This window comes from Lampris incognitus, chromosome 10 (assembly GCF_029633865.1).
Source record: "Lampris incognitus isolate fLamInc1 chromosome 10, fLamInc1.hap2, whole genome shotgun sequence".
Classification (NCBI taxonomy): domain Eukaryota; kingdom Metazoa; phylum Chordata; class Actinopteri; order Lampriformes; family Lampridae; genus Lampris; species Lampris incognitus.
Genome location: NC_079220.1, coordinates 19,085,527 through 19,098,058, shown reverse-complemented (window position 1 = coordinate 19,098,058; position 12,532 = coordinate 19,085,527). Strand labels below are relative to the sequence as shown.

The 12,532-nt window shown below is 45.2% G+C and overlaps 1 long non-coding RNA gene across 1 annotated transcript; it reads left to right on the top strand.

Moving 5' to 3' along the window:
- Positions 1 to 417: 417 nt before the first annotated feature.
- On the top strand, positions 418 to 11,918 carry LOC130118889 (uncharacterized). Its single transcript, XR_008810801.1, has 3 exons — positions 418 to 449; positions 9,629 to 9,690; positions 11,863 to 11,918. It is a non-coding gene; the product is annotated as an uncharacterized LOC130118889 (long non-coding RNA).
- The last annotated feature ends 614 nt before the right edge of the window (positions 11,919 to 12,532 follow it).

Sequence of the window (12,532 nt, the reverse complement as noted above, 5' to 3'; positions counted from 1 at the left end):
AAACACATGAAATCATCCTTAAAACAGCACAGCCTTTTCCCTTGCCATCAGCTTTGCCTGGTAAACCAGTGTGTGTGTGTGTGTGTGTGTGTGTGTGTGTGTGTGTGTGTGTGTGTGTGTGTGTGTTTTGTGTGGTGCGTTTAAGTGTCACTGCACAAGCCTGAGCGTAGTCTCACGGTGTGAGGGAATATCCGAGTGTGTGTCCTGCTATTTGAATGCAAGTTGTGTGCTTGTTTGAGTGCGTTTATATGTGCCTCGGCGAGGACATTTTGTGCATATGTGTTGGCCTGTTGGTTTCAGCGGTGCCAGGCTGACATCATAGCGCTCTGGGCAACTCCCAGGCAGCACTGACAGACCCACAGTGCTGTCATGCACACGTCACACACAGCCCAGATGCTCAGACTGCAGCGCTGCCCACCGAGTCTGTGCAACCCTGCCAGAGATACTAGGTAGGACACCACGACCATCAAGTGTATGTGGGTGTGTGCATACGTGTGTGTGGGGTGTTTAAGTAGGGAATGTGTGTTGTTAAGTATATGTTAGCACAGCCTTAGCGACCACATAATGCCTGCCTGCATCAAAATATAACACACACACACACACACACACACACACACACACACACACACACACACACACACACACACACACACACACACACAGTGTATTTGTTAGTAGGGTCCACTTAAGCTATTTTTTCCGCAAGCTGTTTGGTTATCAGACGCTCCTGCCACAATAACTGCGGACCTCTCAGGGGAATTGCTCAACCGGCCCTTGGTTTTAATGGACTCACACAAGTTTATGTGACACTTTGCTGCACACACACACACACACACACACACACACACACACACACACACACACACACACACACACACACACACACACACACACACACACACATAAACCACTTACTAAGGTGAATGCAAACAACGCCGCCCAGCAGCGTACACGCTCCGTTTGAGAGGATCTGGTTTCTTCCTGCAAATGTGCATGACGTGAAGTGTTTAGGAGACAGGGATCTTTGTTGGTGTTTGAGAACATCTTGTTTGACACCCCCCCCCACCCACCCACCCATAGACGTCTTAACATTGCTTCAGGCCCTGGGGCAACGGACGCTTGGAGCCCCCCCCCCCCATAAAGAATCCTTGTTCTGTGGGTAAAGGCGTATCATCACGCATATTAACATGCTCCGACATCCCGCCTTGTAAACAAGCCCGGCTCAATTCAGTTTTCCGCTCGCAGCTGTCTCGCCAAATAATCCCACATCCCGACTCGTAAACACGTCGCGTTTCTGCTCGTTTTGTATACGGAAAAAGCGCTCTGTCGGGCGGGTACTGTGTACTAACATCCCGCCTTTGTAAAGGATCCTTGTTCTAGTCATTGTGTGTGCGTAAAAGCGCATCCCCACGCGTGGTAACGTGCTCCGGCATCCGGCCTTGCTAGCGAACTCGGCTCTACCCGCTCTGTAAGTGTGAAAACAGCGTCACATGGCCGGTTAACATGCTCAGACGTCCCTCCTTGTAAACAAGTCGTTTTGTTTTTGTTTTTTTACACGTAAAAGCGCGTCACCGAGGGGGTTAGCCTGGGTAAACATGTGGCGTGAGACCCAGGCTGGTCAGAGCCTGGAGCCCGGGGCTTAAACCCCGGTAAACGCGTGCATTAAGGCGCCCATGTCTCCACATCATCTATGACGACTCTCTTAACAGGGGGACGCACCTTAACTGCTTTTAAACTTGGGTTTATGCACAGACGAGGTGTGTGAGACTTAGGCTGCCTTTGCTGGTGCAGTCTGGAACAAACTGACTGAGAATACGTTTCTTTTCAGTAAAAGGATTGTCACTGAGCTCCCCTCTCTCTCTCTCTCTCTCTCTCTCTCTCTCTCTCTCTCTCTCTCTCTCTCTCTCTCTCTCTCTCTCTCTCTCTCACTGCAAATGTAGCCTGCACGATAGAACACTACTGCCACCTACCGTCCATCCTGTGCAATTACAGACAAGTATGGGTTGTCAGGACCCTTGACAACGTACTCACAGGAGCGTTTGAATCTTTTGTCCATTACCTCCTGAATATGCGCCATATGCTTTTATGTACGACTGCTACGTTATAATATGGATCTATCCGTCATGGCCTCCTCCAATCCCGCAGGTGGCAGCACTGCGTTCAGCTGTCAGTCCCTTACGCAGAAGTTTACTTCAGAGAAACTAAAAGAAAAAAGCAAGCGGACTTATAATGTATTTTTGATGCTCTTGCATAAGGTCAAGTTCAGAACTTTACGTGTTAGACTTGTTGAATACTTTTTTTACTTCAAGCGAAACACTGACTTGATATGTTGTGCACTTATGAGTAGTAACGTTGTCAAAGTTGGGCTTTTTATACCGAAGTTTACTCTAAAAATATACCTAACCCCTGTGTTCTGTTCAGGTCAAAACGAGCCATTTTGAATAACAACTATTTAGATTATTAACAACTGAGATCAGATAAGTAATACTGGGTATTCTCGCATACACATTACCGTTGTGTTGCTGGGAAAGTGGAAGGTGGTGTGGGCCAGTGTGACCAGTTAGCAGCGGGCCTGCAGCCATGAGGGGCTACCCTAAACCCGGGTCTCTGGGGGATACGCCAAACTGAACCGGACGGCAAATTGTGTGTTCATGAGTACCTACTTCTGACTGCTCTTGCGAAACGTCTCATAAATGTGGGATTCACATTTAACTCCTGTTTTTCAAAACTGAGGTCGTTATGTAAAATTACCAGTTTGCGCTTGGCACAAAAAGAGGCTGGAAAATGTGCTACCTTTTCAGGAACAGACGCCATTAAACGCAAGACGGGGCTTATGCAGCAGCAGATGTGGACACATCCAGGAAGGGTGTGTGCAGGGCGGAAATTGTACACAACCATCTGTCTCGCATAGAATGAGTATTAACATGATGATAATGGTAATGCCTTTACTAATGCAGCATCCATAGTTCAGTGTGGATGTTTGTTGTTCAGCCCTGCTTGATTAAATGCCTCCTAAGTGCAGTTTGATCGATGAAATGTGAAACACCACAGCAGCCTTTTGGTTTTCCGCTAATGCGTGTGTCACTGGAGTCATAGTGGCATGTTAAGTTCGTGTAGGCGTTTGAACTTTCATATACCGGTTTGAACTGACACTGCGGGGCGTCCGGGTAGCGCAGCGGTCTATTCCGTTGCCTACAAGCCCGGGGATCGCCGGTTCGAATCCCCGTGTTACCTCAGGCTTGGTCGGGCGTTCTTACAGACACATCGGCCGTGTTTGCGGGAGGCAAGTCTGAAGTGGGTATGTGTCCGGGTCGCTGCACTAGCGCCTCTTCTGGTCAGTCGGGGTATCTGTTCAGAGGGGAGGGGGAACTGGGGGTGATCGCGTGATCCACCCACGCGCTACGTCCCCCTGGCGAAAATCCTCAGTGTCAGGTGAAAAGAAGCGGCTGGCGACTCCACGTGTATGGGAGGAGGCATGTGGTAGTCTGCAGCCCTCCCCGGATCGGCAGAGGGGGTGGGGCAGCGACCGGAACGGCTCGGAAGAGTGGGGTAATTGGTCAGATACAGTTAGGGAGGAAAAAGAGGGGGAAATTAATTTTAAAAAATCACTGACATTAAAAAAACATTCTCATCTGGCCTGGCAACTCTTATTCTATTGCTTTCTTTGTGTGTGTGTGTGTGTGTGTGTGTGTGTGTGTGTGTGTGTGTGTGTGTGTGTGTGTGTAATCCAGTACACATTTTTTCAGCACTGAAGTCATACAAATTTAAATTACATTTTGCAATTCAGTTTCCCTGTGCTGGTAATCACGCTCTTCGCCCAAATTTAAAAACGGAAATGAAAAAGCCATTTCTCATTTCATTTTCCACGGACTTGTGCCACTTTAAAGAGGAAAAAAACAAAAACATTCAGATGTTACTTCAAGTGTGAAAAGACAAAAGCGTGGCATCCATTAGCGGTTACGGTTCCTTGTTCTCTCGCCGTTTCCCTTCCAGGATGGCGGACGCTTTTACCGCCATTCATATCTCGTCAATCTCGTGACCTGTCACAAGTCTGAAGGCGAATTTATTTTATTAGCGATGGCGGAACATTCAGTCAAACTTCCAAGAATTTGCCTGACTCGGTTGTTACCATCTCAAATTGAGATGCAATCTCAAGCGACCCTGTTTATCTGACTCTGAGATTGCAGACAGAGCAACCGCCATCATCAGAGAAGCGGGTCAGGGAGGGTAACCCTAATCTGTCTTTAACACTGCGAACGATGCCCTCCTTTCCCTGGATGGGTGTGTTAATGGATGCTTTATCTAACGCAGCGGACAAAAGTGTCAGGAATTAGATACTTTTGTGTGTATCTTCAACATAGTCTAAGTCAAACTGTATCTCTATAGCACATTTCATACACAGGGCAACACAATGCGTTTTACATATGACAATATAATTGCAACACAATCTTAAAAGTGCAAATGTGGGAACTGAATATACAATATGCACGTCAACAGGTTAGTGCAGTTATACAGCAATCGGTGCAGAATATACAGATATCAAAATAGCGGTCAATTTAAGATTCTTGTTAAGACGCCATTTACCTACTGAGCCACATGGTGGATGTGGCCTCTAACCCTGACAGTATTATAATCATGCTCTTCTCTGTATAAAAAAAAACACCATTGTGTAAATTCACTGCTAGCTGTAGTGAATTTACAGTAATATCCATCCATCCATCCATCCATGAGTCCAGAGAAATCTGGATTCAAATTTAGCATCAGTTTGCTACCTCGCAATACATTAGAAAGCAGATTTCGTGGTTTCAATGGGAAAAGAAATGGAAGAAAAAGGAAACAAATGTAGAGACCCTCATTAAGTCGGGATCATTATCTGATATTTCTAAAATGTGTACAAAAGCCCGATTTGGGGTAAATCTTAAGATACCCACCCCTTTCTCCCCAGTTGTACTTGGCCAATTACCCCACTCTTCCGAGCCGTCCCGGTCGCTGCTCCACCCCCTCTGCCGATCCGGGGAGGGCTGCAGACTACCACATGCCTCCTCCGAGACATGTGGAGTCGCCAGCCGCTTCTTCTCACCTGGCAGTGAGGAGTTTCACCAGGGGAACGTTGCGCGTGGGAGGATCACGCTACCGTCCCCCCAGTTCCCCCTCCCCAAACAGGTGTCCCGTCCGAGCAGAAGAGGCGCTAGTGCAGCGACCAGGACACATACCCACATTCGGCTTCCCACCCGTAGACACGGTCAATTATGTCTGTAGGGACGCCCGGCCAAGCCGGAGGTAACACGGGGATTCGAACTGAAGATCCCCGTGTTGGTAGGCAACGGAATAGACCACCACGCTACCCGGACGCCCCAAGATACTATTTTTCCTGACAGTTTTTTCTTCATATTGACATCAATGGGGGTATTCTGTTACTTTGGTGAGAACAGGCTAAACGCAATATGCTGCTTAACTCCTGTCAACTCCATCAGCACATGCTAGTTAGTATCTGGGCAATGACCTGTGTGCAATGTCAGCAGTGGACAGCGACATTAGTGTAAACGAATAAACCAACAAAAAAAAGTTTTTTTGTGTTTTATTTACAGCACCCATTTTGTTGTAGCACTTGATTGTGGGAACTGTCAGTTATAAGGAATCCATGAAGAGGACTTGAGGGCAATAATAGGGTAAATGTGGTGCTCGCTTTTCGTTTTGGTCATGAGCAAATGCCTGTCCCATGTAAACTGCATATTATGTTTTGGGGTTTTTTGGCTTTTGTTTTGTTTTGTTTTGTTTTGTTTTTTATGGCTCTGTCTCTGAAAAGTTCCAGACACCTTTGGAGCATGGTCACACAACCAGAACAGACACAACAAATACAAGACATCTCAGCACACAGTAGGAGGTTGATGAATATGGTCATATAACATAAGAAGCACTGATGGCATTTCAGCTGTTAATCTCTTTTCCTGACATTGGGTATTCATTAGGTGGAGTATTACGAGGACATATCTGTTGTGCATTTGTCAGCAGAACCCCGTAGTAATAAATGTGTCAGCAGAAAGCTGATGTCAGATGTCTGTCTTCAATGACTCTAATGAAATAATAACATTCCCGTTTTTTTATTGGCATCTGCTTGATTTCACTTTGCATTTCATTTCCATTGCTAACTTGTGGAAATAATTATCCATCCAATAAAGCAATAGCTACAGCATACAGACAGCATTTAGTAAATAACAAGTATACACCAATCAGCCAAAACACTAAAAGCACATACACACACACACACACACACACACACACACACACACACACACACACACACACCTCTGCCAGGGAAAGGATATACAATTTAGTGCTGATATGTACACCGATCAGCCAAAACATTAAAACCACTTGCCTAATATTGTGTAGGTCCCCCTCGTAACACCAAAACAACTCTGATTCATCAAGGCATGGACTTCACAAAACCTCTGAAGGTGTCCTCTGGTACCTGGCACCAAGACATTGGTGACACCAAGACCTGGCAGCAGATCCTTTACGTCCTGTAAGTTGCGAGGCGGGGCATCCATGGATCGGAATTGTTTTTCCAGCACATCCCGCAGACGCTCGATTGGATTGAGATCTGGGGAATTTGGAGGCCAAGGCAACACCTTGAACTCTGTCATGTTCCTCAATCCATTCCTGAACAATTTTTGCAGTGTGGCAGGATGCATTGTCCTGCTGAAAGAGGCCACTGCCATCAGGGAACACCGGTGCCATGAAGGGGTGTACCTGGTCTGCAACAATGTTTAGGTAGGTGGTACGTGTCAAAGTGTAATCCAAATGAATGCCAGGACCCAAGTTTTCCCAGCAGAACATTGCCCAGAGCATCACACTGCATCCGCCAGCTTGCCTTCTTCCCATAGCGCATCCTGGTGCAATCTCTTCCCCAGGTAAATGATGCACACACACCCGGTTATCCATAGGATGTAAAAGAAAACGTGATTCATCAGACCAGGCCACCTTCTTCTATTGCTCCACGGTTGAGTTCTTGTGCTCACATGCCCATTGTAGGCACTTTTGGTGACATGGGCACTCCGGTCTGTGACCACGGAGCCCCATACACAACAAGCTGTGATGCACTGTGTTCTGACACCTGTTTATTATAGCCAGCATTCATTTTTTCAGTAATTTGAGCTACGGGAGCTCTTCTGTGGGATCACACCAGACAGGCTAGCCTTCACTCCCCATACACATCAATGAGCCTTGGGCGCCCATGACCCTGTCGCCTGTTCACTGGTTGTTCTTCCTTAGATCACTTTTTGAAGGTACTGACCACTGCATACCAGGAACACCCCACAAGACCTGCCATTTTGGAGATGCTCTGACTTAGGCATCTAGCCATCACAATTTGGCCCTTGTCAAAGTCGCTCAGATCCTTACACTTGCCCATTTTTCCTGCTTCCAACGCATCAACTTCAAGAACTGACTGTTCACTTGCTGCCTCATATATCCCACCCCTTGACAGGTGCCACTGTAACCAGATAATCAATGTTATTCACTCACCTGTCAGTGGTTTTAATGTTTTGGCTGATTGGTGTAGCTTTGAGTACAAATCAGCCAGTTTGGTTTAAATGTGTGTTAGTGCCAATTCTGCCATACAAAGACATAGCTGCAGGCATGCATTGCTTCACAAGCAATCCAGAGATCATGTAATACTAACAAAGTTGCAAGGCTTAATGTCATACACCCTCTGGTAGTAATATGAAACTACCAACAGGGTGGAAATTAAGTCACAGTAAACACATAGCCAAGCTAGATGGGCGGTCTAAAAATCTTCCACTCATGCATAACACCATGGGTTGAATATTTAGTTATGGATTAAGGCTATACAGTGAAATTTAGGTGACAACAATGGAGAAGCTAATGGTATAAATTACAAATGGAAATTACACAGGGTACAGTTTCTTTGTGAAGGCAAATTGTGACAAAACTTTAACTTGTAATGAGATTTGATCTTTGTTATTTGATCGTTATTTTATTCTTCTTTTCTTGTTTGAGTTCCCAGACCAAATATTCACATCTCTTATTGTCTGATTTCTGTCAGTGATGCCTACTGGGTTTTTTGTTGAGCAGTATTGGTCTACGTGACCCTATTAAAGGAGCCCATGTAATTTTGGCACCGACAGAGCACAGGTCACATTTGGAGAGCTGTGATGACTTTCTTTGACTACATGAAATGAATGTAATCTGTTTGTCTTTAAAATTTTGTATGTGCACAGCACAAAATCCATGTTCTAAAAGAGCTCTGGAAAGTTTGAAAAAACATGAAAATTGAATTTAGAGTTTGTTTTTTGGGGGTATTTTTAGAGCCCTGACAAATACACCCAAAAACCTGTAAAAGAATGGAAAACACCTGACGCACACATTCTTACACAGCTGTTAAGAGGAAATATTTTTGGAGCCTTGTCTCAGGGTTTCTCTCCAGGGCAGATTTTCCTTGAAGTGCACAGATTTCCTCACGTCTCAGTCGGTGAGCATGTGCCCGGATAATCCATCTGCCCAACAGGTGTGGCATATTAAGACGCTGAACTAAAAGCATGATCATCACACAGATGTGCTTTGTGGTAAGGGAAAATAAAACACCTCTGTAAAAATCACACAACCACAATCGACCCATCCAGATGTCTTAATGGAGTGTACCATAGGCACGTTGGCTGCAGGAACATCCACGAGAGCAGATGTCTGAGAGCCAAAAGTGTCTTCTTGGTGTTTGTATCCTGATGTAAAACTGCACAGGGCAGATGGCAGACACATGTATGGTGTGATGTGGATGAGCAATTCGCTGACATTGTCAACGGAACGCCCCATGGTCGTGGTGGGGTTGTGTTTTAAGCATGAATGACATATACGTAGGTGATGAATCCCCTCATATGCAGCCTGTTAGGTCATGGCCTCTTGTTGCAAAACGCTGCACACAATTCCAAGATGACGCAATACCTCAACCCGGACCTCCGTGAAGGCTTGCTCATCTTGGGATGCTCTGGATTGAGTGTATGAGGCCATGTTCCAGTTTGTGCCAGCATCCAGCAACTTCACACAGCCCTAATAGAGTGGCACAGTGCTGATCAGCCTAAGGGGAACGAGACATGACACTGTATGAAGAAAATGGTGGTCACGCCAGATGCTGCCTGGCTTTCTGAAGATGTTTTTCAAATGTGTCTGTGGCCAACAGATCCCAACTTATGTGAAATCCTTTCATTATCCATCAACACGTACACCTTACCTGCTTAGTCCCTTCCAGCACTGATGCTCAACCATGAGCCATAGGGGGCTGTGTGTATGCAGGTTTTCATTTTAACCCAGGTCCTGTGTGGTTGAAGGTGTGTTAGTCAGTGAAAGCAACTGGTGTAGTGTTGGGCTGGAATAGAAAAACTGATTTCCACTGCTTCCCGTGCTCATGGAGGGGCTGGAGTCTCCTTCCCAAGAAGAAAGACTGGGATCAAACCCAGACCCCTTCTGACTATGAGGCATTGGTGTTTGAGCGGCATGGTTGCTTAGCACTGCAGCCGCAATGCAGTTGGGTTCAAAATTTGATTCAGGCCCTGTTATGTCTGCGTTTACATGCATTTCCTCCAGCAATTCAGTTCCCTCCCACTGTCCACAGGGAGGCGAATAGAGCATCGATCAGAGATGGTGCTGTTCTGCAGCTGATGAAGCGCTGCTGAGGTAAACCTAAATTTATATTCTGACAAATGGATAAAAAGTACAGCTTAACTTAGCCATTGTGCATAGTAATTCTGTTTATGGTAACTGAGTGATTTACTTAAGATATGCTCACTAAAAGCTTCTTAGACGTGTTCACAGTTGTATTTTAGTCAATGTTTTCTGAGAAATGTCGATTAGCATTTTGCTACTGGATGCGGTTATCTTTCTCTTTCTTGCTTTAAGCTCTATAAGTTAAACAATACGACAGACACATGCTACCTTTTGATTTTAAAAGGCTTGAACAGCTAAAATAAAATGAAGCTGCTTGATCCTTGTGTACAACTTAACAGCAAGTGGCAGACTGCTGTTGCACCTTTCCAGCATGACAAGTAAATGTCCGTAGGCGTTGCTGAGTGGTGCTGATAAGAGACAGCGTGAACAGCTCACAGCCCCTCCTCTCTCCAGATTTCTGCATTCTGAAACACAGGAGGTGGTGTGCATTTATGTAACCTAGACATTTGCATTTCCTGAAGAAAATGTGTGTGTTTTTATTTATTTATTCATTTATTATTAAAGGGATTGTTCTCAGTAAACACAGTTATGTGGCAAGTGAAAGGAGGGCAGTTTTACTATAGCCGTAATTTGTTAGCTTCGTATTGTTACACTGAATATGATCCTTTCTTCCCGGATCATACCATTGTAGATTTTGTCACTGGGTGCTATACAGTGTAAATTAATTCCACAATAGTCCCAGTTATTGTGTTAAATGTCATTGTACAATGAGAATCCCACACTGGAATCCATAAAATAACTGGTGCATTCGAAGAGAATGACCAATTTAAACTAAATGGGACAAAAGTAGTGTGAAAAGTGAGTCGAGATAATGCAGCATTTCGGTCAATTATTTGCATCACATAGGCTGTAATATACAGAACGTAATATCTTGTTTGCCAGAGCAGGAAAACAAAGCAGTGCTGTGTTTGGTGTGTGTTAGGTGTTTGGAAACTAGGATGTCTGTGTGTGGACAACTACATGGTCAAGGTGAGGAGGGGCTTTATCAATGGTAATGAAATGACTGCAGACAGCAACAGCAGGGTGGGTGACCCTAAGGAAAGCCAGTGTGAGCGGTGGGGCCGAGGTAAGGTCCAAGCCTCAAGGAAGATGAATCTCATACACCAGAGCACCATGCTTCTGGGAGACCACACCTCACGGCCCTGCTACACTTCCACATATGCCCAAGTCAGCTTTGACTCTCCATTACTCACCCACTTTCTTCACATTCGCACATAGATGGTGAGCTTCTGACGACTACATTTTGATAAAACCGATTAGATGTCTCGAGCGGTGTTCCACTTCCAAAATTACATCACAGGGAAAAATCTACCATGAAAAAGTTAAAGCACATTGATCATGCAAAACAGTAATAATACTAGTAAAAATAACTACCAAAGCTGATACCATCAAATTACACTCAGTTTCTCAGCTTACAGTAAATAGCAAGCTGGCTTTTGTGCTCAGGGTGCTGCAGCTTCTGAGGCAGAGGTATTACCCATGTCCTCACAAAATCTCCCTGGCCGATGTCGGTTGCGGAGTGTACATTGACAAGTGCCTTACATGGAAGGATTATAAAGAGGCCTACCAGGCTCAAGCCCAGGGGCCCAAAAGGGTCAGGGGGCCCCTAAGCCAGAACTTCTGCATGAAGTTGCTGTTATTAACTTGATTTCTTGCCACAGACTTGAAGGACTCAGTCATTTGTGACAATAACAGCTTGCCATTACTGTATTTTAGGCTGTCTTTGTTAATTATTGAAGGTGACTTTACCTGATGTCATTTTTGTGGTTGAGAAAGGTGTCATTTGTCAGCAAACTGTTGACGTTAACTGGGTCTACCTTTACTGGACAAAGGGGCTTCTAGGCATCCAGGGCCCATCGTCTCATAATCCATCTATGGTGCCTTGCCTGTGTTATGGTAGCAATGGTGGGATTCTTGTCAAGATGGACAATTAAAATGATCAGAAATCATGATCATACAACTCTGGTTTAGTGTGGATTTCCCACTCAAAACAGGGTATCTTAATGAATAGCAGCTTCAGAACCATTTTGTGTTAACAATAATCTGAGGTGTCCACCCGGGATATATGCTGTGCTCGTTAATGTCCTATTCATTTCCCTTTCTTCCATTGTCCTATACCAGAGTTACTCTGGCAGAGGGGCTGATGGACAGCCAGTTATACCTCTGTAAGACCCCAGCTTCCCTTCACAACACATTAGCCAGCTGGACTGGAGTAACAAGACACCATGCCCATTACAGTCACACGCCAAGGTAATGCACAACGCAAGGACATCACCTCAGTAAGTGTCTGTGCAAAGCAAAAACTGCCTGATCATTCCAGATCAGGCGGTCTGAAATTTGATTAAGAAACACCATTGTATGGAGGCACAGCGTGAAGTAAACAGATGTGCCCGTTTCCCCCTAGTTATCAAAGAGCTGTTATTGCCTTACATCACATTATATTTCCAAATCTTTGTTCCTATAAAGAATTGATTTGGCAACCGTTGTCTTCCCTTGTTACGCTAATCAAACTCAGCGGTTCTAAAACCATACAAAATGGCCCAAGTTACTGCGAAGACCTCAAACACAGGACCTTTTTTCTTGCAAAATTGCTTTTTAGTGCCGTTCAACACAGCCAACACTGTGCTCCAACAGTGTTGCCAACTCTCACGTATCTGGCGTGAGTGTCACGCATCTGGCGTGAGTCTCACGTGTTCGGGCCTTCTCAAACTCACGACACCAAGGCAAATCTCACGCCAAAACACCGCGACAGAGACGGACAGACGAATGTAAGTCTTACTGGTACAATAAT